General features: G+C 41.7%; 1 pseudogene; it reads left to right on the top strand.

The window, feature by feature from the left end:
- Nucleotides 1–245: 245 nt before the first annotated feature.
- Nucleotides 246–779, top strand: LOC102260110 (annotated as a pseudogene).
- Nucleotides 780–5518: the final 4739 nt, after the last annotated feature.

Here is a 5518-nt window from a genome sequence, read left to right as displayed (position 1 = left end):
TCAGCTGTAAATATTTTACCAAAAAAAAGCCTACTAGGGTTTTAATTGGGATTGTATTAGATCAGTTTGGGTACAAATAACACCTTAACACTATTGATCATAGTGCATCACTTCATTTATGTTGGTTTTATTTAATTTCTATTGGCAATGTTTTCTAGTTTTCAATATACAGGTCTTGTACACCATTTTTTTCAAATTTATCCCTAAGCATTTTATAATTCTGATTCTATTTAAATGGGATTTTTTAAAATTTCTATTTCATGCTCTTTCTCTTCAATGAGGTCATAGAGCAGCCTCCTCAGCAGACACAGAGATGAAGGTCTTTGTGAAGACCCTAACTGGCAAGACCATCACCCTTGAGGTTTGACATTGAGAATGTCAAAGCTAAAATCCAAGACAAGGAGAGCATCCTGCCTGACCAGCAGCGCCTGACTTTTGAGGGCAAACAGCTGAAGGATGGCCGCACTCTCTCAGACTACAATATTCAGAGAGAGTCCACCCTGCACTTGGTGCTTTGTCTGCAGAGTGGCATCACCATACCCTCCCTCTGCCAGCTCTCCCAGAAGTACAACTGCAACAAGATGATCTGCCACAAGTGTTACACTCACCTGCACCTCTGCACTGTCAACTCCCACAAGAAGTGGGGCCACACCAACAACATGTGCTCCAAGAAGAAGGTTAAATAAGGCCCCTCCACCAACACCTCAGGCCCACAGGGCAGCCTTCTGCCTGAACCCCATGACCCTGGAGCCTCAATTAAGTTTCTCTTTTGTTCATTGAAAAAGAAAATTTCAATTTCATTCAAAAGTGTTTAATCAGTAAACTTGGAAAAGTAGGAAACCAAGGTTGTCCTGTGCTTATTGTGACTAAGAAGGCAAGCATCCTATATAATAGAGAGGTAATATGCAAATTAACCCTCATGCCCTACGACCAGGCTGGCAGGGGGGTTAGTGAGGGACGACCAAACGACTGAACAAGCAGGCTGCGTGGGGCAACCAGGCAGGCTGGAGGGCCATGAGGGGCGACTGGGCCAACAGGGGGGGCAGTTGAGGGAGACCAGGCAGGCAGGCAGGTGAGTGATTAGGAGCCAGCAGTCCCGGATTGTGAGAGGGATGTCCGACTGCCGGTTTAGGCCCAATCCCAGGGATCGGGCCTAAACTGGCAGTCAGACATTCCCCCGAGGGGGCCCGGATTGGAGAGGGTGCAGGCTGGGCTGAAGGGACCCCCCCCCCATGCACAAATTTTGTGCACTGGGCCTCTAGTGTTAAATAAAGAGGAATGTTAGCACTACCATTTGTCTTCTAAGCAAGTCCTCTTATCTAACTCTTATCAGCAATAAAGTTGGCATCCTGCTTTTCATCCAACTATTATTCTCTATGTCTATTTTTCAGTTGGTTCTGAACTGGTGTAGGGAGAGGGTATGATTTATTAACCCCCTAAAACCTCAACATCTTCAACTGGCGAAACCTACTCATATTTCAAAACTCAGCTCAAGGCTTCCTGCCTTCATGACAACTTCCTGACATTCCCTCCCATGTGTCTCTGCTTGCACTTCCTGTGGTACATGTAGCAACACTTAGCTATTCTCTTTTGTCAATATAGCTTTCCCCTTCCCCCTTCTCCTCTCTCTAAATATGTAAAAGTCTTAAAGCATAAAGTAAAACCATAATTTTTTGACTTACCAAATATCAGAACATACTATAAGGCTGCTGAAATCAATAGGTAAAGGGGGAAAAATTCATCAGTAGATTCTAAACAGAAATCCAAACACAAAACAAACAAACAAAAAAAGAAAAAACATCATATTTTTATTTTATCTTTGTAGCCCTGATGCCTAGCACAATGCCAGCCAGGTATTCAGTAAATGCTTGCCAAATTAATTATTATGATGACAAAATGATAAGACTTCAGTCTTTAAAGAGAATAAAAGTCCATTATGTAATAGTTAATGAAATAACACAGCCTATTAAGATTATAACTATATAAAAATCTGTGTACAGCCCTGGCCAGGTGCCTCAATTGGTTAGAGTGTTGTCCTGTACAACATTGTAGGTTCAATTCCCAGTCAGGTCACATATGTAGGTTGCAGGTTCCATACTCAGTCGGGGTGTGTACGGGAGTCAACCGATTGATGTTTCTTTCTCACATTGATCGATGTTTCTCTCTCACTCACTCTTCCTCTCTCTAAATATATCCTCGGGTGAGGATTTTTAAAAATAGTGTGTATGTTGAAAGGTAATATGTAAAATAAATAAATTGCCATTGTGTTTGGTATCTTTTTTAACGAGAATTTTAAAACTCTTCTTCATTATTTCTAATGTCTGAATTGCCCCCTCCCCCCCCACACACACACAAGCACTGGGTTGGGAATAGGGGATTAATGAGATTCGGAGGGCAGCCAAGTAAAGGAAAGGCAGTTGGAGAGAGCAGGACTAAACATGAGAAAAACCATGTCTAAACTCCAACTAAGTCCAGGGGCCAGGAGCAGGGTCAAAGAAAAAAATCACAGAGACTGGAATTCGGAATAGGATCATTGAAAGACCAAAGTGTAGGGTGGAGGGGAATTCAAGCCTTGCTTCCTTAAATATCTGTGGGAAGCTATGAATTTCTGTTTAGCACAGATTAAAGAGCACCTACTACATGTCAGACACCGCGTGCTGGTTTTACAAAGATTATTAAGACAAAGTCCTAAGGAGGACAAATACAAAGATACTTAGGCCTATTACAGTAAAAGTGTTGGAAATCAAAAACAAAGAGAAGATACTAAAAGCAGCCAGAGGGAAAAGGGCAATTACCTTCTATTTTAGTAAAGTGTTCTCCGGAGAAACAGAATCAATGGGATACAGCAAGAAGGAGAGAGAGAGAAAAGGAGATTTATTATAGGATTGGGCTCATGTAGTTACGGAGGCCAAAAAGTCGTACACTATGCTATCTGTAAGCTAGAGAACCAGTCTGAGTCCAAAGTCCTAAGAATAGGAGGCTGCTAATGTTTCTGGAATCCGGAGGCCTGAGAGTCAGGACCTCTGATGTCTGAAGGATGTCCTAGCTCAAGAAGAGAGGAAATTCGCTTTTCCTTTGCCTTTTTGTTCTATTTGGGCCCTCTATGGATTGATTGGGTGATGCCTGCTCACATTGGCAGGGTAGATCTCTTTATTTAGTTTACTGATTCAAATCAAAATGCTAATCTCTTCCAGAAACACCTGCAAGACACATCTAGAAGTAATGTTTTATCAGCAATCTATCCAGTCAAGGAACTGATAGGTGAATTCCCAACAGAACAATGCAAGCTAAAAGACAATCTGCATAGCTGAAAGACAAAAGAAAACAAACTACATTACCTATCAAAATTGTCCTTCAAAAATTAAAGGACACAACTGAAAAAACGGGCAAACTAGAATAGATATTTCTCCAGAGAAAATATATAAATGACCAATAAGTACATGAAAAGATGCTCTACATCACTAATCATCACTAATGCAAGTCAAAATCACAATCAGATACTACTTCATATCCATTAGGATGGCTATGATCAAAAAATAGGAAATAACCAGTGTCCCTAGTGAAGATATTGAGAAATTAGAACCCTGTGCACTGTTGGTGGAAATGTAAAATGGTGCAGCCACTATGGAAAACAGTATAGAGGTTCCTCGAAAAATTAAACACAGAATTAACATATTATCCAGCAATTCCATTTCTGGGTATATATCCAGAAGAATTGAAAGCAGGGTCTCCAAGAGATATTTGTATGTTCATGTTCATAGCAACATTATTCACAATAGCTGACCATACATTGAAATGATTTTAATCACTACCAGCATATTGATGTCTTCCAATCTCTCTCCAGTACATATGCACCACCCTCAAATGCAGTTTGTTCAAAACTAAACTTACATTCTTCCTCCTTCTCACAAATCACAAATCTTCCTCCTCCTCCTCCCCCCTCCTCCTCCTCCTCCTTTCTTCTCCTTCTTTTGTGTTCACGTGCTGAGTGGCATTATTAATTTTTCCACCTACTCAAGCCAACACCTGAGACCCCCTCCTAATGCATCTACCTTATTCCCCTCACTTTCCATATCCACTTTCACCAAGTTCTGCTTTTTCTACTTTCTGAATATTTCTGTGTTTGTTCCTTTTTTCCAACTGCACTATCACTGTTCAAGTTCAAGCTTCATCTTCTTTGGCTTGGACTATTTTATTTTATTATTTTTTTAATAAGAGAACACTTATTTATAAAATCACAGAGGTAGAAGAAGTAATTCATAGAAGAAATGAGCTGATGAAACAAGTTATAGAGGCAAAGGATGGGCCCTTGGAGTTTGGGAGTGAGGAAGGTAATGGTAATGCACATGGGGGCAGGGGGAAAAAGAGGGGAAGAAAAAAGGAAAAGAAAAGGGAAAGGTATTAGTGTGCTTCCAGGAGGGAGAGCGCGCTGGGTCCTCTGTCCTAAGGGTTTTAGGGTGGAGATTTTAGGGGAGGGCCCAGGGGAAGATCTCAATAGAATATTTAGCAGTTTTTCAGGGGTGTCCTTCCAGGGTCTAGGTCTCCACTGATTGATTGGTCAGTGCCAGGGCAGGGGGTCATTCTTCAATGCTGCTGGTCTTGAGGTCAGCCTTGGTGTCCCTGATCTGCTTTTGCTCCTTTTCTGGGCTGGCCCATCATCATTGCTCTGCTCATGTCTGTCTAACTGCTGACCACATCACCGCTATGCTGTACACCTTTTAGCAGAACCTGGCCTCCATGGATTTGGTTTTCTTTGGAAGAAATGTTAATTTTTTAAAACTTCCCAGTTCTACGGATTATTGTTCATTCCCAGAGAGCTGTGGGTGTTCTCCTTCAGGCAACTGTTTACAGAAAATCTGTAACTGAGCCCATAGGAGAACTGGAAATCCCAAGGGCATAAAGCCCACTCTGGAGGACACCCTGACCCAGGAACTCGATGCTCCACTTGTGGCTTATCTACACTGAATAACTGGGCTATTTTAATAGAACTCCTTTCAGCAGAACTTCAGCTTCAACCTACCCATCACACTACTGCCAGCATAACTAACATGAACCAGACAGCGATTCCCCTGCACCTACAGGATAAACTCTAAACTCCTTGGAATGCCATTCAAGTCCTGTCCTGTCAGGACCTAGAGCTTGCCTCTGTACTCCAACCTTATCACTTTCAAAGCCTCTCTCATCCTTCAAAATCTAATAGAACTGAAGTTACTTGTAATTCATCCGAACAAGTCATGCTTTTTGGGGTTTTTTCCCTTTGTGCCTTTGCCCATGATGAGAATTCCTGGAATACCTTCTTTCACCTTGTTCGTTTATAAAACTCTTGTTTATTCTTTATGAGACAGCTCTTCATCACTTCCCCTAAGTAGTCCTCCTTGATCCCCTAGGCTGGATTAGGAAACTCTCTAAGTGGTCCCCATGTTTCCATGTATACATCCTCATAGCATTTAACCTTCAAAGCTACATTGTTACATGTGTGGCCCCCAAGTTTACAAGTGAATCTTTCAATGGGCAGAAC

The sequence above is a fragment of the Myotis brandtii genome, unplaced genomic scaffold (assembly GCF_000412655.1).
Source record: "Myotis brandtii unplaced genomic scaffold, ASM41265v1 scaffold274, whole genome shotgun sequence".
Taxonomy (NCBI): Eukaryota; Metazoa; Chordata; class Mammalia; order Chiroptera; family Vespertilionidae; genus Myotis; species Myotis brandtii.
This window is presented reverse-complemented; position numbering and strand designations above follow the sequence as displayed.